The sequence below is a fragment of the Ostrinia furnacalis genome, unplaced genomic scaffold (genome assembly GCF_004193835.3).
Source record: "Ostrinia furnacalis isolate ACB-3 unplaced genomic scaffold, ASM419383v2 OfSCF2698, whole genome shotgun sequence".
NCBI lineage: Eukaryota > Metazoa > Arthropoda > Insecta > Lepidoptera > Crambidae > Ostrinia > Ostrinia furnacalis.
Genome location: NW_021132937.1, coordinates 53,476 through 76,974, shown reverse-complemented (window position 1 = coordinate 76,974; position 23,499 = coordinate 53,476).

Here is a 23,499-nt window from a genome sequence, read left to right as displayed (position 1 = left end):
AAACCATTTTTTAAGGATACTACAAATAGTTTTAACCATAATGTTCATGCCTGAAACTAAAAAATGTTACAAAATATATGCTGGGACAAAATTGACCCAGCGGCGCTTTTAGGGGGGTCGTAATCTTCGGCACTTCTAGTGTTAACGTGCAGTGATTACCCACCGTTAAAATGACTGTTAGAAATCAAATTTTATCAGTTATTTTCATTGATAATGGAGAAAACACTTATAATTTCATCATGACTATACACCATTAGTTGAATATTAAATAACTTGCAAAAAAAAATTAACCTCTAAGCAAGTAATTCCTTAGTAAAATTGTTAAAGTCTTTACCTGTCTGAGTAACATTTTCACCCGTCTTGACAAAATCCGCCATAACTGTTTTTTTTAGTGTTTCCTATTGTAAATTTTAAATCTACTGTTCATTGATCTCGGAGCCATCTACTTAGTAAATTCAAATCTAACTAGAGTGATTCAAAGTTAGCACCTGACAATATTATTCTTAAAGCGGGCAATCACTACCAGTGGGCAATCACTCTCTGGTTTACCCTAATTAACGTGTGTCCAATGTGTCAATATACGCAATTTGAAATTTACCAAGTGTTTTCATGAACACAAAGAACGCAAACAGGTGCGGTCTGCGTTCACTATAACCACCATACAGTGTGACAAATACATGGTCATTGTCATTCACAATTAAAATAGTAAGTAATGTCAATTGACATTAGCTGCATCGCCATCGCTTCCCCTATTAGATGCGTTCTACTTACTTGACTCACCAAAGTCGTCTGCTTCAAAAGAAGTCCATTCATAAATACAATACAAAGATTCCATTCAAAACTTGAATAACTGGTGTAACAAGAAGTTTTTTAAGGACATTAAAAAACTTAAAGAAAAGGGACCAGCTGCATTTTGGGTGAATGATGAACAAACGACGGCAGTACAAGTGAGGATCTTATATATGGTAGCAATAAGGTGTTATTTTGCAACAAAAAATGTGTTGCCTACTGTACATCACCCCTGAAATTTTGATTGAATACCGAGTTATTAAAGATTTTTGTTGTTTATGTCCTGGGTGGCTATTGTGAAAGATATCAAAACTGTGAGACAAAGAAGTCTGGCGAATCATAGAATTCTTCACACGTGTCGATTGTAACAATAGTGGTTAGAAACTGATAAGAAAGAAACATTTATTGCCATGGACATCGCAAAAGACAAAAGAGGTAAATTAAAAAAAGCAAACAAGACAGAGGTAACACATAAAACTTACAATTGAAGAGAAAGTAAACTGAACAGCACCACCACAGCGATGCCCATCGCAATGGGACCCCACTCAGCATTTGCCGTGGCCCCCGGTGAGGAAGGCCACGACGCTGGTTTTCAGTGTGCTCTTTCTTTCTTCACATGCCAGCTGCGCTGGTGGGATAAGCTCCACTTCTCATTAAAAAACATAAGACTACCTTTGTACCACATAATCTTTGAAAAGGTGAGAATCGGTTTGACCCTCTCTCCCTCCCTTAACGTCTCACGCAATTAATAGATGCCCCTATGTATGTATAGGTGGTTAATGTAACCAATATATTTTGAACGTTATGATCTCTTAAACATTTAAAGGTAAAAAAAGACTTTTAGATTTCCTGGTCGATTGATGAGCACGACTCTGCATGGCGCCGAGAAAAAATAAAGATGAGATGAGACCATCGTTTTTGTAATAATTACATGACAAATTCAATGGAAACCTTAATGCGAATAATACCTACACAATTATAATAATTTTATCATAAAATTCATTTCAGAAGATCATTCTAATGCGTAATGATGATTCTCAGAAGTGCCAAAATGAAGAGATCTATTTTATATGAGTTCGTGATTTAACCTAATAAGGATAAAGGAGGCACCCGGTTGAATCTAGCACTATAGACGTTATTAATTTAATATTTTATTTTCCTTCCTCGTCGACCAATTTTAGGTTATTTTACTATGCACGCCAATATCGTTAATAGTTTACAGAAAATAAACACTTGAATAAATAAAGATTTCCACCTTTCAATCTACGGACTAAACGAATTTTCATTTGAGTTTTATTATTAAGGAATTTTATCTCTTTTTTCCCTAGAACTCGATTAAGGGTAAGCTACAGCAAAATATCGAAAATCATCAAAATACAGAAGATCAGTTGTATGTTTTAACGAAGGAAGGAAGTAGTAGAAATAACCAATACTTTCTGCTAAACTTCAGTTTTCATTGCATACAAAGTCTGTGTTTAGTGGCTAAACAGTCAATTATACCAGAGGGCTTAGTGTGAGTTTAAATTAAACGTCGACATTAGCGAGCGCGTTAAAAAAATATAGGTAAATGAAGATATTAGTTTTTGAAAGTTTACCACGAGTCGTAGACGAAACGTAGGCAGGCCTCCCACTAAGTGGACCGACGATCTGGTGAAGGTCGCGGGAAGTGCCTGGATGCGAGCGGCGCAGGACCGGTCTTTGTGGAAATCCTAGGGGGAGGCCTTTTTCCAGCAGTGGACGTCTTTCGGCTGAAACGAACGAATGAAATAGGTTTATGTGTTACTTACCCATGAGGGCCATGAAGAACTGATTGGCGAGGCCATCTCGGTTGAGGCGTTGGAACCATCGCGCCGACAGTAGGAACATACTCGGACCTCGTGCGGTGTGGCCCTCAATGGCTCATGCTTGGCGTCGCTGGTGGCCTGCAACAAGAGAAGTTATTAATAAATGGTTCACATAAATAATTATTGATGAGATTTACAGTTTTACTCAAAACGTTGATGATACTTATTAAAAACTGTAGAAACAAGAAACAGAAAAAGGAATTTGAAACGAGCTCAGATCAACGGTCAGATAACCCAAGACCTTTAGGGGATGCCCCCAAATAAAATGGGAAAATCACCGAAGGAAATGAAGACGAAGAATTTATTATTACAAAAAGTGTTCCTTTTAGCAAAAATGCCTGCTAATGTTTATGTCAAACTAGCTGTGCCCGCGACTTCGTCCGCGTGGAATAATGACTTTGGGTAGGCACTTTTAATAATTTAGTCTAATTATTTTACAAATAGCTTTTGCCCGCGACTTCGTCCGTGGAGTAGTCGAAAACGTTTTCATACGATTATTTTTAAATGTTTTAACGTTATTATCTAAATGTTTGAATACTTTTAAAATTTAAAAATCAGGTTAAATAAACATGAAAATATTTTTTTCTTATATTTTATGAATATGCAGCTCGGCCTTTGATCCGGTGAAAGTTATTCGGTGGTATTATTTTTTACAACGAAATCGAAAACTACACCTACCGCAGTATTATTGGTAAACTTTTTTTTATATTTTCCTACGGGTGCTAGAATCACCAAGCTTCCAGCATGCCACTGGCCGTGGGAGAAGGAGCTTTTCCTCAAGACTACTCCCACTACCTCAAGGGCCTCCGCCAAAACTCTCGCGCGAAAATGAGTTTATGTATATAGCGCAAGCAGGTGCCCGCGGCATGACTTTCATGCATTACTATGCATTGTTGGGCGAGCGCACGCAGCGGGCACCCACTCCGAGGTTAAGTGGAGGCCCCTAGAGTATGGTAGTCGTTAACATGACGTCATGATTGTAAAAAAATGCACTAATGAGTAATTAATATCAACTTTGAAGCAAATCACCACTAAAATAACTTTCTACCCCTTTTTAACATAGTTAGGGGGTGCATTTCACTAAAATACGAAACACGTCTTCCATTAATTCTGTTATAGAATGCTTATGCAAAATTTTAAGTAGATTGGACGAAGGAATCTCGTTATTTCATACAAACTTTGCCCCTCCTTTTTACCTCCTTAGGGGTAGAATTTTGGAAAATCCTTTCTTATCAGATGCTTACGTCATACAAAGAACACACCGTCCAAGTTTCAGGTCTTTACGATCAGCGGTTTAGGCTGTGCATTGATCCATCAGTAGCGCGCGTAGTACTTGATCATTATTTTGCTGCGATGTGATTTTAAAACTGCGATATCTCCTAAGATATTTATTGAAATCGAATGGTGTAAAGGGCAAGAATGTTTAAAATTAAATACTTGTGGTGAATAATTTATTTTTTTGGATAAGGATTAATATCATGTTTATAAAAACACCTTCGCAAATAATGCATTATTTTAAAACAGATTCTTTTTGCATAAAAATGGTTACTATGAGCCAACCTTAAAAGATAGACATATGCTACCGCGGACTTTTTTAAAGAACTTTTAAAGGGGAACAATCCTGTCATACATGATTTTTGCGAAACTTTAACCGTTTACGCAGCGTCAGCTCTCAAAAGGAAAAAAATCACTGATTTGAAATATTCTTGATTCGTGCTCCGCTCCTATTGGTCTTAGCGTGATGATAAATAGCCTAAAGCCTTCAGGAACTAACGGGCTATTCAACACAAAAAGAATTTTTCAAATCGGTCCAGTAGTTCCTGAGATTAGCGCGTTCAACCAAACAAACAAACAAACAAACTCTTCAGCTTTATAATATTAGTATAGATAATATTATGTAGGTTTTTTGTTAGAAGCACAAATAACTCTAGAATCAAGTAGACGTTTAAACTTTTACTGCAACCGTGACGTTATCGTGGTGGAGAGCCTTCTGCGGTGTGATGTGGCTCATAAGCTTTAAAGATAAATAAATAAGACTTAGTCATGGAAAATCATAAACAAACAGGTTTGAGGTATTCTTCGAAGCGCACCCATTTTCATCATCATCATTTCAGAGTGCACCTAAATTATTCTCGCAGCGCACCGTTAAGCAGAACTTGCGTGCGTATCTAAGGTGCGCTTAAAAATGGGTGCGCTGCTTCAAAGAATTAGATCACAGACAGGTTTTCACAAAGTGATTCTTTCCACTGGAATTCGAACCCAGAACCTCTGGTTGGTGGGAGAGTCTAACTCTCTTTCTAACTTTAGTTTAAGCACTGAACTCACTCAGTGCCTGAGGTATGGAAGCGGCACGGGAGGGGTGATATTGACATAATATGACGTAACAGAGCATACATATTTGAAACATCTGAAGTCTCACTGACGTTTGACATATCAAAAATGCCGCTCTCATACCTCAGGCGCTGACTGAGTAGGTTTAGCCAAACCAACGCGATCATACGCGATCAGCCGGCGTGCAGCGATGGCGATCAATGCATTTAAGTCTGGTCGCAATCGCTGCACACCGGCTGATCGCGTTTTTGACTGAACCTTTAAGCGCTAAAAGTATACGTAATATGGCAGTTTCGTACGAGTAGGTACTGTATTAAACAGATAATTTATCGTTTTAGTTTACTATATTTGTAGGTGACATTAATTTAATAATAATATTTCGCGTACAACTCCATTGACGGAGAGCGATAAAGTGTTCCCAGAATTCGACGATTAGAAGCAGTGAGATAAACTTCGACCTCGTCCATATTTTTAGCCCATTTTGATAGTTTATTCCAGAATGTTCAATCAACTTGACTTATGTTTGCTCGTATTTTATTTGGCTCACTAACGAATGAGTTTCCCAATCATGAATAAAATTATCAATAACACCAAATTAGGTCATTTGTCATAAGGACTCTACACACCAAGCATTTCTTTTCTCTTATGTTCTGTGATTAATAATATATCGTTGAGGGTCCAATGACAGTTTAACTTTCCCCCGGGACCAACTTGACCTTCACTGGTTGGGTTATTGGCGGTCAAGCTGTAGATCCTGGTTACACAGGAGTTGCAGCAGTGGGAACGAGATGTGGTAGGTAGTAGTCCCGTAAGTCTTTCAGAAGAACCATATCGACGACTTGTAGTTGCTTTAATTTTTGACATGTCAAAAGCCGACGACTCATTTTGGTGAGTCGCCAGGTTTGATGTGTAGACAGCATTAACTGGACCTTCGTTGATCACCACTTCACGTGTCAGCTCTCGTGGTGTACTCGCGTGACAACTAATTGGCTTCGACACTCTTCGAACCCGCGACAATTATGCTTCTAATACCACATAACTACTAACTTGTCCTTTGTCTCAGTAGTAAAATACATTTTAAATGTATTAACAGCACGCAATAAGAACCTACAGCTTAGAATTATCTTATCTGTGCCAAAACGTTCTGTGTGACCCAGTGTGTCATTTAAGTCACAAAAAAAATAAAAAATAATAAACTCTAGGTACTTACTAACTAATATTATAAAGTTAAAGAGTTTGTTTGATTGATCTCAGGAAGGATTTGAAAAAATATTATTGTGTTGTATAGCCTATTTAACGAAGAAGGCTAGGCTATAACAGCAACAACAATTACGCTACGAGCAACATCAGGAGCGGAGCATTAATGAAAAATATTGCTAAAACGAGAAAATTCCGATTTTCTCTCGCACGAAGTCGCGTGCACAGCTAAAGCTAATACTTGTACCTACTAAAATCATCATCATCATCATCATTTTAGCCACAGGACCTACTAAAATAATGTTCGGAAAAACAACATAAAAGTAACGTACTAAAATTAACTAGATAGTTGTTCGGAATCTAATGTTACAATGTTTGTTGACAGTTCCAATGATAACTCTGTTTACATTTGGGCCAGTGATTCTGCTCTGAATCACAATAATCCGGAGATCTATCGCTCGCATGATTCATAATCACCGTGACATTTGCTTCAACATTGGCAAGAGATAATTTGTTTAATGTCTATTTCTCAACACGCTGCAACCACGCGCCGCTCATGCCCGCTTTACTTAGTTATACTTAACATAAATAACTAACATACATAGGTACATTATAGAGACAAACAAAATTGATGCATCTGTTTGTAACATCTAAAAAACAGAGTTTTACTAAAATGAAAGTTGCGTTACCTACGCACATAAAAAAAATTGTCAAGTTTATCACTTTGTCACTGTTTTTAATAGGACTATCACTGGCAGAGATAACAAAAAAACTTTGGCCACTTTTAATTAGACTTGTCGTCACAAAATTTGTAGTTGATCGTGAGGTAAACCGCGAGCAAGAGTTAGTTTAACAAGCAGAAAAACTACCACAGGTACGTGTACGTGTGGTGGTTAAGACTTGCGTCATATCGTGGTTAAAGTCTTAACCGACAGTGATGGGTAGAGGTAATTAGATCAGTATCGCTGTCACCTCTGTAGTTTAGTGGTTAGAGAGCTGAAGTTAGAACTGGAGGTCCGGAGTTCACTTCCTAAGCACACAATGAAACATTACGTGTAATGTATGTTGTCAATTTTGAACTGAACCGATCGAGACGTTTAACAACTACTTATGTATAAATGGTAGCGAAAAATGCTTGATAACAGGATCAAATTCTGATCAAAATTAGAATCAAGATCCTGATGATTACTATATGCAAATAATCTGAAAAAGTTTATGTTTCTGAGTCTTTAGATCTTGCCCTCACGGTTTCATAGTAACAAACAAATTCGCAAATCGCAAGTCATAGAGACCTTAACGAGCATAACTAACTCAATGGCAGAGAACGGCAATAAACTGAATATTAATTACACTTGACCTCATTGTGGACAGGAATCTACACTTCCGACCCGTAACATAATGTCTTTGTTGCCATGTTTATACTTCTGGTTGTAATAGCTATGCGTGTGGCTCTACTTGTCACGAAATAGATTGGATTAGCACTGATACGATAATAATGCACGAGTGCACAAGAAAGGCTGCAGTGCGGGATAGTGAGACTTGCCACCGGACCTGGTGAGACGTCCACGACCACTCTGGCAAGAGTGTAGCGACGAAGAAGAAGACGATAATAATAATAATTGTTTTTATTATAGTTGTAATTCACGAATGCAAGTGAGCTTTACATGTGTGGTGGCTCGCTACTGTTCGTTTTTCAAAAGTTTCTATCACTATCGTTATGTACAAGTACACGTACACACACAAGTAAAGTTCACTCGCCTTCGTGAGTTGCAAGAACTATACATACTTACTTACAATGACTAGGAGAACCATTAATATTAGGTGTTAAAGTATAAAATTGCCGTTTTGTATGAGATGATATCCATCCATATATTTTGAGGATGCGATGATATCCAGCCTCTGTAACATCTTTGGGCTAATTCTGATAGCGCTCAACAAAAATCGACTGACTCTTATAAAATAGATGAAAATAATTAAAAATGAAAATTAGAGAGTTTTCTACCAGAGGGTAGAAAACTTAATAATGGTAAAAAGCTCAACTGAGAGGGACCACTTGGAAATTACTGATGAAGTTAGATTACTAGCTGCAGAATAGCTCTATTTGTTTGCTATAGAAGTCTTTTTTTCATGGACAGAATGATTTACCTGCTGTATTACTGGAGGCTGCTGAAACCTCTAGCTGGGCAGAATGACGGAGGATCACTGATTACTGTATTCGAAAGCACTACGAGCTACGTCTGAAGGAGAGGCCTAGAGGCAATACACTAATCTCAAAGTGCCAAATACTGGTCAAAATTTAATAATTATTTTTGATTTGATTAAGGGCACTTTCAAATAAGATTTGAGAAGGACGTCTGTCTTCCACTTGAAAAACTTGGAAAATGCTTTAGAATAAACAATTAGAATTATCATCAACATCTAGTGACGTCCTCCTCATAATGTCTAATTTGAAGTAGCTCTTATAGCTGATGATGATGTTGATAATGAAATTTCCCAGCAATCATTTGCATATCACATGTACACTCTAGTCGTCATAATTTAATATGGTGTAACAATTGACTCAATGTTACTAACTAGCTTTTGCCCGCGGCTTCGCCTACGTGACTTTTGGCTTGCTAGCCTATGTCACTCGAGGATAATGTAGTATTCTAATGGTGAAAGAATTTTTGAAATCATTCCAGTAGTTTTTGAGTCTATTCGTTACAAACATACAAAAATACAAATATTTCCTCATATTATTAACATCAAGTACGAATATTGTAACGACCATCCGATAACTTTTAAAGAGCACGCTATCACTAGTAGTAAATAAAATAGTATTACACACAATAAGGCCGGTTTCCACCAACGCGGAGCGGAGCAGCGAAGTGTTTATAACCAATCAGATTTCTTTATTTTCACATCTCCGCTTCAGTGGCAATGGATCGAGCGGAGAAGAGAGGAGAAATGTCGGGCTCACTTGTTTTTCTATAGAATTTGACAGCGGCGGTGGCGCGCGATGCGGAGCTGTGCAGAGCGGTCCGGTGTTTTGTAAACAGCAATAGACTGACAGCTGACAGCTCACACATCTCCTCTCCGCTCCGCTATGGTGGAAATAGCCTGCCAGCTTCGCCGCACATCTCTCGTCTCCGCTCCGCTCCGCATTGGTGAAACCAAGCCTTACTATAGAAGTGAACCGGTTACGACCGGATTGCACCGGATGAGCGGCGCGCGCGCATCGTGTCGGTGCTTTGGAATTGGTATCCAATTTAGCGGGTACATTTATCACAATGTTTTATTATTTTTTCATTAGATGTTGCATCGTGTTTGATCGTCTGGCATCTTAGATTAACTTCCTTTTCTATTTGTGTTGATTGCTGATAACAAGAACAACTCTGTGATAGTCGATGTTATTATTTCGCTTACATACTATTTTCATGCAAAATACGATTTAGATAAGAGAATCGAATTTGTCCAGAAGTAGTGCCAGGGTTAAATTATATGTATAGTAACCAGTAGGTATATTTTATGGTTTTGTATTAGTCGACAAGATGCATAATATGTATAATTTTCACTCAGTTATTCTAAACCTACACACACATATAGATAATAAGACGACTATCGACATAATAAGATACGGCATAAAGTTTGAAGCATTTTTTAATTTAGTCCAAAAATGTGTCATAGACATTAAATGCAAAAGCTGTCAGTAAATGAACTAATTTGTGAGTTAATTTCATGAACTAGGCACATCCTGTCTTTAATTATTTTCACTGTTTCAGGCGATAATAGGAATTGCAGTTCTACAGTTTTGGTATCTGTTAATCCGACAGACCGCTAATTCGATTCCTACTGTTTGTTGGACTATTGTGGTGAACCTACTCATATAACACAAGCATGATAGCCAAACTATGTATAAATGAAATCTTAAAATATGTTGCCAATTCGTTAAAATTCTGTTTGTTTTTTAAAACATTAAACTTCCTTCCAACAGGCCAATCTCATCAATCATTGGGCGATATTCGGCAGTGGACTTCCTGCAGCTGATAATGATGATGATGATGATGACATCTGTCAATAGGCTAGTTTCCTAAAAAAATATTTTAGTCCGTCAATTTTAATATAAAAAAATTTTGGACACGTACTATATTTTTAATTGTCAATCAAACAAATAATTACAACGCTATAGTGCGTTGAAGTTCCGCGCGACGTCACAAAGTGCTGCACTTTTACGCACTCACTGACGTCACGGGTCTTCTCTTTTGAACTTTGGCACGCTTTATCTCTTTACATTTTCATTAGATTTAAAAAGCGAAAAATATGTGTCGATTAGTTTTTGATAAGCTAACTGACGGACTAATTAAAACTCTTGCTTTTTTACCCAGGAAACATCCATATTTGCTGAAGTTCAAACATCTTCACGCGGGCCGCGTGTGCTCTTTATCTATTACTTATGAACTATTGATCTTCTATACTGATCGTTCTCTCAGTTATCGATCGTGATTTACGTCTGCAAATTGTAAACGGTCGCTATTGTTTTGGGCATGATAAGGGCCGAGTTTTATTGGACCGATAATAAGATTTTTTGTAGGAACTTGTATTGAAGTACAGTCGCGGAATGAAAAGGTTCGTCACCTTAGTGTCGGTTTTCGCTTGCACTAGGTACTGTAAGAGTCAAACCTGCCAACATAACAGTGTAAGAAACAGTGCTGCTAACATTTAAATAAATATGACGTTTGCTAACGAATAAGGTTTTGCTTGTTTATTTTTCTATGTCATCAGTGCAATGCAATGATGACATTGACCAATTGACAATAGTTTTTTTTTATTTAATAGAAATAATAATGGCAGGTTGAACCAATAAGAAGGTTTTAGTTTATCAATCATAATAATCTTCTTGACAAGATAAATCGTCAAACAACTTTGATCTGAATAATTTTGAACTTTACTGAAGAACAGTTAAAGATTAATTTCTCTAACTCGAGATTATTCTGTAACATAGTTTCAAAAGGTAATATGTGCTCGCGATTCGTTGAAGGAATCAATTTGAAAACTGACGAACCTTTTCATTCCGTGACTGTACATATGTGTATACCAACCAATATACGAGTATTTAGGGTTTTACATTTGATAATTAAGAATGTAGAGACGGGAGATTGAAAAAAACCGACTAAATGCGAGTAGGACTCGTGCACGGTTCCGTACAAAACTTTTAGGTAAGTAGGTAAGTTGGTTCCTGAAATTAAAGTTTTCGAGCAATAATGGCAAAAAATCACGATTGTTGTATGGGAGCCCCATAAATATTTATTTTGTTTTGTTTTTAGTATTTTTGTTGTAAAGCGGTCACAGAAATATGTCTTCTGTAAAAATTTCAACTGTCTAGCTATCAAATTCAATTCAAAATGATTTATTTCTTAAAATATGGTACAGTGATAAGGTCTTAACTATTACAATAAAGGTCCATCATATTTTGCCATGTGGCATAGAAATGTCAGATTAATGTTTTATGAGATATTAAATTAATTTTAAAATTCAAAATTTGTCATTCAGGAAATCGTCTATAGTATAATAACATTAAAATTTGTTTTTCAATAGTAATGTCAATTTCTTTTTAAATAATTGAAATGTTAACTCTTTTAAGTCATTTGGTAATTTATTGAATATTACTGGACCCATACCGAGAACGCTTTTCCGCAACAATGCTGTATTATAGCCACCTACACTGAGAGCGTTTTGGTATTGGGTACGCATTGGTCTAAACCTAGGTTGCGAGAATTTGACAAAAAGATGGGGGTTGGATTTATCGCAATTCAAATACTGCCTGGTGACAGACAGACATACAGAACAGGGAATCTTAGTAATTCCAACAGGGTTTCCGGTTATTGGTTATTGCCTATCCTAAAAGCTAGGCAAGTGTGAAAAATAATACCTATGCTAAATACCCAATACTTAATGTTTTATTAATCATGAAAAAGTTATTGTTCAATACCGAAAGATTCCATGAAATTCATGACAATGAGGGTGACGTGCTATGAAAAATACTATTGTTCAAGTGATAAATAACGTCATACAACAAGTATTAATGTATTTACTAATGTTTATTACCTATTAAAACGTAATAGTTTTTGCTAACGCTGTGCCAAAGAATACTTATTATTACTGTGTTGAAATGTTGACAATGGATGCCTGATTTTAATGTTTTTGTCTGAAATTTTAGAGTCTATTGTACAATTAATACGTCGTATTACCTATTTCTTTGGAGTCTTTTAAATAAAAGTAGAGTAAACTAGTTGAAAAGCATACCAAATACGATGATCCCTTTAAGCTGTACAAATCAAGTATGTATCATAATTCAATGCAATTCAAACTTACATCGTTAATAATTTATTACCATTCAGAATCAGAACTATTGGAATATTTTTTTGTAGGACTCTTAGGCTGGGTTGCATCTCACTTTAACAAACGTCAAAAATCTATCAAACTCCATACAAAAATACCGGTTATCGTTAAAGTTAACGTAAAGGTTACCGTAACTTTAACGATAACCGGTACAACGGAGCCTTACAGTAAAGATACGAAATAGCCTTAAAATGATAACAAAATATAAATGACTAGGTTGTAGTAATGGATTTGTAGAAATATTTAACTGTATGTTAATTTCAATTCTATATTACATTAAATATAAGGTATTTTTAATTTTTAAGCTCTTTCGTAGACAACCTAGACAAGTTACAGTAAATAAGACTCCATGGTTGTGTAGTTAGGAATGCTTTTGAATTTTCTACCTAAGTCTCCGTTGTATTTCCTACAACCAAGTCCGTTTGTATACCGTTAGATATAAATAAAAAAATATTCTTCAATTTCAATCGAAATCCTACCTAAATACCTAATCATGTAAGTATTATATTATGTCCGATATCATTTATTTATTCAAAGATTATTTATTCACAGAGATTAATTATAATGTGGTAAAATAAATGTGGTCCAAAGTTAAAAAGACCTATTCACGTAAAAATAAAATCTTATTAAACACAAAATTGTTTTAAAAAATGAGCTAAAAACAAAACACGGTCGATGTTTTGATGAAAACTTTCCACATTCTTATAATTTAAGAAAATGTTGTACACTCATAAGTGAAATACGACGTTGTTCATGTTCGTTAGAGCTTAGTTAATTTTGGGTTGAATATTAAGATGATTTATAGTGAGATCAAAATATTATCAAGTAAGATATATACAGTTTTTGTCAATTCGTTTGGTAGGTAATTTTACCTCGTTCAGTTAACAGCTTAATAAATTAGGCTGATGATAAATTTATTTTATCGATGTGGTCCCTAACCCTGAATTGGAGGTATTTTTCGAAGTGCACCCATTTTGAGGCGCACCTAATGAAGCGCACCTAAACTATTCGTTTAAGTGCACCTTCCTTCAAGGTATGTTCCGCGATGTATGTTTTAAAGCGTGCTAGTCGGTGACTTGCCGTCAGTTTCGAGCCTGTGGCAGACCTTTTTGGAGTCAAATTCTATTGCTCATATCTTAGACGAACTGTCCACTCGCTAACAGCTATCCTACAAACATTTCTGGGCTCTTGCTGGACGTCGATATCACTCAAATAACGATTTCATAGAGAGTTTGACATGAAAAAACGGTCATCCCTCTGCGATGTGCACCGGCGCTGTTCAGAACTTGGTCTCGGGATAAAGCCACCAGTCTCCTGAAAGCGTCTTAAAACTTAAGAAACCCAAGACTGGCTTATGTGGCTGAGCCCTTCTTGCAATAGTGCAACGATTTGTGCTGCTTCTGAAGGTGTAGAATCCCAGGTAAAGTATCAAAAGAAGCGGAGATGTGTAAGGATCAACGTGTGAAAGCAAAAATCCGAAAACACGTGCTTTTATAGGGGGTAATAAATAGGCCGCAACTCGCGACGTATCAAACAGTTGATACATGTCGTTTTCCTTACTTCTTTACATCAGCCGGGATATCTTTTTAAATACTGGTGTGATTTAAATGAATTTAGTATCAATTTAAAGTTAAAAGTTTAATGTTTAAAATGGTGCCACTTTTTTGTTACTAACAAATTCGTTAGTTCACAAGATCGCGTGGAACATGGACCTATAAAAAAAGGCGGACGGAACTCGCGCTACAACAAAACTGTGACGCAAAATTTTGGCGTTTGTCTATTGTGTGAGTGAATTTAGGGATGCCATGTTAGCCAAAACATTTTACCCATTTATTTTAAGAAAAACATAGATCGGCAGATGTTACTTGGATATGTAGACAGAATTATTCCGTGCCATTTTAAAACGTTGAGTGCGAAACCAGGTCTATAGACCTTGTGTACGTCTCGCTTACCGTGCGGCTAAGAAAATTATAGTCTTCCTTGTCGTGCGAAAGGCATAACTTCAATTGGGTCCGGTGTAGGAAAGTGATGAATATATATCTATGATGTATTCTTAAAATAGAATCCAATGATGTACCTACCTTAATACCAGGTTTTTAGACCTGGTACCGCACGGAAGTAATAAAATGTCTTCACAATGCGAAACCAGGTCGAAGCACCTTGTACCCTGCGCACCTGGTACCGCACCCCACGCTAGCTTCGTGCAGCCAGTGTTGCCTCGCATTCGTAAGAAACGCACATGTCGACATGGCGTCAAGAGAAACAAACAAAATCAAAACTGCAAATTGATTATAATTTAATTTGCTACACGATTTATTGCTAATTTAAATAATGTTTTTCGTGACAAACATTTGAAGTTGTAACTAAATGTTATTAAATAATATGTTTTCTTTAAATATAGCTTATTTAAGTATTTATGCACGTATGTCTTATTTGTAAAATATTTAGACTAAATTATTAAAACATCTTTGTTTGTTACTTTTTTAAATTTTTATTAAAACTTAATTTAAACTATCGATATTTGTATTTCACATCCCTAGAATACCCACCAGACTTCCCTACTTCAGTGCGGCACAGGGTGCATAAGCCTTGTATTTTGAATATAGCTATAATTTTTATACTAAACAAGTTATTCACGAACGCCTTCAGGTGTATGTCAATAAATGCATTATCATTAATATTCAAAGAAAAAAAACACAATATCTTTTAACATGAAGCCAAAAATAAAATTAATATATCTTAAATATTACAAGGTCTTTAAGCCTTGTGCCGCCACAATGTAAGTTTTAATACCAGGTTTACTGACCTTGTACCGAAGGAATGGAAAGTATTAGAAAGATACAGCCGCAGCAAAGGTGTTAAAAGGATGAAAGGTGAATGCGTTGAGGTAGGCGCGAAATTTTCAATGTTCAAATTTTCTTACATTGTTTGCAAGTCAGTGTGTCAGGGTATGTACATAATGTTGATCAAAAATGATTCACGCAGTTACAAATTACGAATCTTGTGTACATTATAATCATAATCTTATGCATCATCAATATATTATTATTATCTCTGATAGAATTTTTTTAACATACAACCCAGTGGCGGCGTAGCATGGGTTGGCACCCGGGGCGATCACCCCCTCCCCCCGTCATAAGTCCTAAGGCACCCCCTGGTACCCCCAGGATTTTGGGGTTACCACCTATCCAAAGACAATTAATCCATGACATAAACCGCAGATTTGCCATGCAGATGCGCCGGTGAGTACTAATCTGCGCGTCTTGTGTCTCCCCCTAATGCTTGGCACCCGGGGCGGACCGCCCCCACCGCCCCCCCCTTACGCCGCTACTGATACAACCTGACACTGACTTGCAATCAATGTAAGAAAATTTGAATTTTGCAGTTCCACATTTTTGGGAAGGATCAAATTTGCCTATGAAAATATATCCCATTAAAACACAATTATTATGATAAATTATTTTATTTCCATAGTATGCGTAATAAATAACTAAAAAGTCCTAAAAATATTATTAATTTCCCATATTTCGGGTAATTTTCCCACGTAAATAACTGAGAACACTGGTCTTTGACGTATCAGTTCCACATTTTTGGGAAGGATCAAATTTGCCTATGAAAATATATCCCATTAAAACACAATTATTATGATAAATTATTTTATTTCCATAGTATGCGTAATAAATAACTAAAAAGTCCTAAAATTATTATTAATTTCCCATATTTCGGGTAATTTTCCCACGTAAATAACTGAGAACACTGGTCTTTGACGTATTATTTTTTCGAGTGAATGACGTTTGATTTCAATTAATTTCAATATTTTAATGTCGGGAAATAAGTGATTGGATTATTATTTTGCCTGTGAAATGTGATTCCTTAATTTTTGTTTGTTCGAACAGAACGGTTTTTACACAATTTCATCACACAAGACATGTCGTATTCGTGTTGTTTTTTCGCTGCTTAAATGTGTCAACTGTGTGAAGTTTGCACTCGAAGTGGTGTATCAGGGTGTGAATGTGTGCGTGCCGGCCTGTACGTACAGGCAAGCTGGTGTATCCTAATGTCACAGTATTTTGTTGATGAGAATCCGTCCGACTTTTTTTATAGGTCCATGGCGTGGAAACAACTTCATGTAAGTGATTCCATACTTTTGCTCGCAAGTGTAGAAGTAAAACGGTTCAGTTATAATAAACTGTCAACGTATGTTTTTTGCTAGCGAAAAATGACAAGAATGTAGAACGGAGGCGAGCCCCGCTTCTCACCTTGAGCCTACACTAACAATGTGCAATGCCTCTGGTACTAAACATGAGCATGAGCTTAAGATCAATTTTAACTTTTAACTTTTAACCGCTAAACCCTGCACTTCACTGAGCATTATGACAACCCGTGAAATTGTGTAAAGCAATATCGTTATCATTTGACAGTTCATAACGTACGATAAAGTCAGTTAAACAAAGCGTTTGACAGAATAATCGTACGTTATGAACTGTCAAATTATTACGATCGCTTTACACAATTCCACCTCCGATTAGGAGTCGGTAGGCCGAGTCGCTGGAATAAATTTTTGAATAGTTTTTCTTCCAGTAACTGGGCCCACTCTAAGATTCTAGAGTACTTTTTTGTTGATTTGGTATTCAATTTATTAATAAAGACATTGAAAGTGGGCCAAGTCACTGAAAGACTCGAGCATAGCAAGCTTCTGGAGTAAGGTTTTTTAAGATGTAATACATACATTACTAAATGTCCCGTTAACCCCTCGTGGTAAGCTAAGCTTGTGCTACGAGTGGGTTCACCACAATATTCCAGTGGCGGCGAAGTTCGAATCCGCGTTCCTCGGATTTCGATTCGGTCAGTCCAACACCGAAACCATTGGGCCACTGCTGAAGCTTATAAAGATATGTCGCAGTGGCTTTTTTAATCAAATCCTCAGTAACACCTAATAATATACGTCGTTGTTTGACGAGTGGTATTCAAGGTAAGCATATCAGGAAGTTTTTTTTCCATCGAAATACATGGCATAAATAAAATAGAGATTTTTTATTTTTGCTATAGGTGACGATAAAGGTCAGTGCAAAATGCTTTACAGACAGATTACTTGCTACTTATGAAGCTCTACAAGTAATCAATAAAATAAAGGTCAAATTAGGTGTCAAACCAATCGGATTCAGCAGACGAAAAGTGTACTTTTAACTCTAGCAATTTAACTTTAGTTTTAAATTTTGCATTCATGGACTAAAGCTGAGTTGCACCACCTAACTTTGACCGTAACTTTATCGCTAACCGGTATTTTTTGTATGGAGATTGACAGATTTTTGACGTTTGTGAAAGTTAAAACTATAATAGTCTCTTTTGATATGCATGGACTAACATTGGTTTAACGATCCTTTTTATGCTGGTGCACAGATTATTAAGTATTTTTATAAAAACTTTTTAAAAGAATAATACTTTTTAATAGGTAGTCCCGTTAACCACGAGGGGTTAACGGGACCATTATGTATGATACTAAAATGCTGCATGCTGGTGTTACGAGTATTATTATTAGAGATGAAACGGATAGTTGTTTGGCCGGATACCGGATACCGGATATCCGGCGAGCTGCTAGGCCGGATAGCCGGATATCCGGCGGCCGGATAGTTGTCCCATTGTCATGTTTGCATGTCGTAACGAGTTTAGCGCTGCACAGGTGCTTCGAAAGCGATCAGTAGGTCTAGTAGACTAGACAAGTCACACTTTTCGAAAATCGAATTCGTTCGAATAGAACGTCAGATTTTGCCACTCGTCTAAGGGGCAGATCAATTCGGGCGATTTCGGTTGCCATCGTGAGTGTGTGATTGAATAGCGAAAATTCAATTGGTTTACTTGCTGCGTAATCTGAATGAACTGCATAATACAGGACGACTTTGAAATCGTTGGCATTCTTTTTAAAATAAGACTAAGTCCCCAAATATGAGTCATATCAAATGAATTGAAATTTCAATATTTGAAATCTTGTACAGACAACACATCAATCTTCATATTGTGGCATCTTATTTCAATGTAGTAAGTGTTATTTTGCAACAAAATGTATAGGATGATGTGCTGTTGACTGTACAATAGTTTTAAACTCTTTTTAAGAGCACACTAATACAAATACATAGAGTTAAAATAATGACAAAAAATCTCATTGGAGTTGTCTCATATTTGGGGAATGCACCATGTATCATTAGTAGTCTTATATTAAAAGGATGCCAACGATTTCAAAGTCACCCTGTATGTCATCAGACCATCAGTGAAAAAAAAGATCGCCTATTTTATTTGGCAATATTTCGACATTAAAATATATTTACTATTTATGTATTCGTCATTAGAGTGAATAGCCCAGAAAAGAAATTAGTTTTTTGAAAGGCCTTAATATGGCTTTTTTGTACCTTTTTGGACTTTAGATAAAAACCGCCATTATTATAAGCCATTTTATTGATATCTGACTCAAAGATTAATGTGTTTCATTTTATTATAGGAAAATTTCGTAGTTTTTTTAATATCCGGTATCCGGCCGGATAGTGAGCTACTATCCGGTATCCGGCCGGATAGTAAATTTAGGCCGGATATCCGGCCTACCGGATAGTTGCCGGATATCCGTTTCATCTCTAATTATTATTCTTTATACAATTTATGATTAAGGTATAAAAAATATCGTCGTTGCCCGCTGATGCATCTTTCAGGTAAAGGATGGAACACTTTGTATAATGTCGTAAGGGATAAACGGATGACATAACAGTAAACCATTTTTTTTAACGAGCACCTGCTACATTATAGAGTTAGGATAATTTAGAGGGAACTATAACATTATAGCAGCAGTAATAGTAGTAGATAGCAGGGATATTACGGATAACCGTAACCGAAACTTTCGGATATCCGGAATAAAAAAATATCCGAAACCGTAACCGATTCAAAAGTTTCGGATAGTTTCGGATTTACCTTTATAGTTAATGCCATCTAGTATCAATTTTTATTTTTTTATTACTTTTTAATGGATGTAAAATTGTGTTAGTTGTCCAACACGGTCCATCAATGAACCGTGTTGGACAACTATTGCAATTTGCATTCTAAAGCACAGATATCCGTAACCGTAACCGAAACTTTCGGATATCCGAAATAAAAAAATATCCGTAACCGTAACCGAAACCGGTATAATATTATTCCTATATCCGTAACCGTATCCATAACTGTAACTACATCCATAACATCCCTAGTAGATAGAAGTATTTTTTTTGGTATTCACTAAGGTAAACACGAGTGACGCGCTAGCATAACTTTCTAATGACAGACAGATTGTAATTAATGATAAAATCTCTCTATCGATTTAATATGATGATCAAAATATCGATACTAAACTTTCGCTACAATTGTGTTGCAACTATTTTAAAATAAAAATACTTCTCTTAAATTATTTGTAATGTAGGTAGACAATTTGTTATTTTCTGAATAATAACGAAAAAGGATACCAATATTAATAACTTTAGTCATTCTGTAAAATATTTAAAATATTTCATCACTGGAATTCACTGGATCCAATATTTGATTTCTAAATCAAATTATCTTATCATGCAAGATAAGTTGCCCAATATGGGTAAAACAGGACAGGAGAACAGGAAATGGTCAGTTATGCATCATAGGCGTAAAACTAAATTATTTAATTGAAAATCTTACCTAACACATTTTCTTCTTTTGGTTTAGTTTTGTAACCAAAATAATATTTAACTCAAATTGTCAATCACTGCACAAATAATTTAATATTATCCACTGGCACTAAAATAAATTATAATTTTATATTTAAAACCTCTTTTTTTATTCACAAAGGTTCCAATTTCAAAAATTAAAAACCACTCGTTCGAATTAAAAAACAATCGATCGCGACGTGTTCGAATTTTAAATCGTACGCAAGCGTGTGTCTGCGCGGGACTGCATCCATTCACTGACTTGCTGGGTAGTTCCGCAGGCTCAATTTAACCACTCGACTCGTAAATGTAAACAAACAAAAAAATCCGTCGTTGATTTGTTGTTAAACGCAGCGGGCGCGATTTCCGCGGGTTCTCCGAAAGATATGAATGGTTTTATTTCTTTTTCACGTGCACACTGGCAGGTAACGAAACTTTTTTTATTGGTGTCATTACTTTTTATGGGTTACCTTTGGGTTGGTCGGTTCAAAAGTTTCGTAATAGAAAGATTTTACTTTATTGTAAGCCTCATTTAACTGGTTTGGTAATAAATAGTTATTGAAAAAATGCAATTTAAATATTTTAGTAAGTTCATTCTCATGAGGATCTCATGTGTAACCGTCTTGAAAAATATTTGACTGTAAAAATTAGTATAAAGTTGTCAGTTATGCTAGTGGAAAAATTATTTTTTTACATTTGATAAGCTGAATGAAACACAATGTTTTTGGTACTGAAAAATATTTTTACAGTTAAGTATTACTGAAAAATCTTATTGTGAAAGAATTTGATACCTCGTCGTGGCTAATCTGTGAGAGGCATGAAGGATTTTAATTTCTTTTTCTTTCTAAGTAATGGACTTAGCCGAATGTTTTGGTTATCAATTCTCGATAAAAATATTGTTTCCGTATTATTAGCATTTTTATCATTTTACAGCGAATTTAAATATTCAGAGAAAACTTTTTCTCGAGATGAATATAGGTATCCATATCGATTTAATAGGTTGTACTTAGGCCCAGTTTTTGGATTCAAAGTTAAAATAACAAATTGTTAAATTTTGCTACTGATTGTTAAATATTAACAAAATGTTAACTAATAGTTAAAGAAATGTACTAAAAGTCAAGCTAACCATTGTTCGAAAAAATTTTTTTTCTGATATTTAACCACTTGTCATTTGACATCTGTCAAATTTGACCATTGGTTATTTTAACTACGAATCGAAAAAACCGGGCCTTAGGTAAAATTATCAAAGTAGTTTGAAAACAAAGTAATTTTAAAATTCCTCAGATCATTATAATGATCTGAGTAAAATTCAATAACTTATCTTCATGAGTGATAAAACTGAACTACTATTTGATCTAATTAATATTCAAAGCGTGCTCAGGCAACACTATAAATCTGTATTTTCCGTAAAATTGTGGTTTTGAGGTAAACTTTAAACTAAATGTAAGTTTATTTACCTCAAACTTGCAAAATTAACAACAGATTTTAAGAGTTCCTTATCCTAATTTTTTTTAATATAGTCACGGCACCCAATTTATTTAACTTTTATTGTTAGTTTAGAAACACCCACACCGTTTCACAGCTTCGGTACACATCCTCTCTTCACTCATCTTCCTAGCACATCTCACTATTCTATGATGGCAGCCAAATGAGGGTTTTCGCGATTGGAAAATCCGCCAGATGGCAATACGTAGACGCGAGGTCCAAATGCTGCATGATTGGTTATTTTTGACATGACATTGACAGATATGTCAAAATCCACCAATCACGCAGCATTTGGACCTCGCGTCTACGTATTGCCATCTGGCGGATTTTTCAATCGCGAAAACCCTCATTCATAAAAAACTCATTTATTTTTTGTAAATAGGCTTTTATCCGATTTACCGGTCTCAAATATAGCTTTCCCCACCACCACTTCAGAAGAACATAAGTACCCACTTATGGGCTGGTGCTGAGAAGAAGTGGCAGAAGAAAATCAGTCAACTTTGTCAGCTAAAGGATCTATTTGCCTTTGATATTTTTCTGTAAAATAAGTAGTTAAGTGGTTACTTAACTAGGTACTTACTTTTACATTTACTTAACTCCTGAATTTGGTTAATTTCAGGAGTTAAGTAAATACATTCTGTGATTTGAAGATGTTCTGTAAAAATTATACTAATCGTGTAACAAAACAAGCTCTCTGTTATACAAGGTGTCCCAGAATGGGTGAATCAAACTGATACCCCTATAAAATGAAAAAAAAAAAAATGAGTTGGGGTTTTTTTTTATTAAGTGCTCTAAACTCGAAATCTAGTCATTATTTTCAAAAGTTTGTTTACAGATAAACGAAGCGATCATGTACAATTAATATTTTTAAGAAAAAAGTACAAATAAACTCCAAACGCAGCAATTACTTAGGCAAAGCTGATTTATTTTCACTTTTTAAAAAAAAATTTTTTGTTTCCTTATGCGCTTTATTTTTTTTTTCATATTTTTTAGGGATAGTAACATTAGTAGAGCTACCTCCCCTATCAGTTTGATTCACCCATTCTGGGACACCCTGTATGTGAGTTTTTATTATTTATCTAGAATAGGTATTCTACATTAAGACCCATCGTTCGTGACTTCGTGCTTTATCTACGTAACTCTAATTCACGCGAATTTTATCATTCTAAACCGATTCTTACACGTACTTAACTTCATTGTATTGATTTTGCTCACTACCTACGCATTGAATAATATTTGATTTGTGGTATTACTCATTATGGTATTATTTGTATGTGAAAAATTATCAGAAGTCATTTAAAATAAGTAGGTAGAATTTGCAACAAAAAATTAGCTTAGCAGTCTTACCAAATGTCCTGGAGTGTAAGAGTAGGCGCACACCGTTGATTTTTAGTTGGCCGATAGTTGTGCCCGATTTTAATTTGTATGAAGAATCGGCCAAATCGAATCGGCGTAGTGTGTGCACTCCCATACATGCCCATACTGATCAACTGCCCGACTAAACTATCGGCCGACGAAAAATCAACGGTGTGCGCCTACTCTTACTCACGAGCACAGCGTCATATGACGTAGGTAACTAACGTGCAAAGAAAACTAGTAGCGAAAGCTTTTACTTAAGTTTTGTATTTTTTTCTTTCAACGTAGTTTAAGTAAGGTCTACCTAAGTGTTTCTGTGTGGCCATAAGAGAAGGCCTATCAATTGAACAAAAGATCTTACGTTTTGCCATTAAAATTAACGTAGGAGTAGAAATTCATAAACTTAGGTTTACGACTTGATTGTT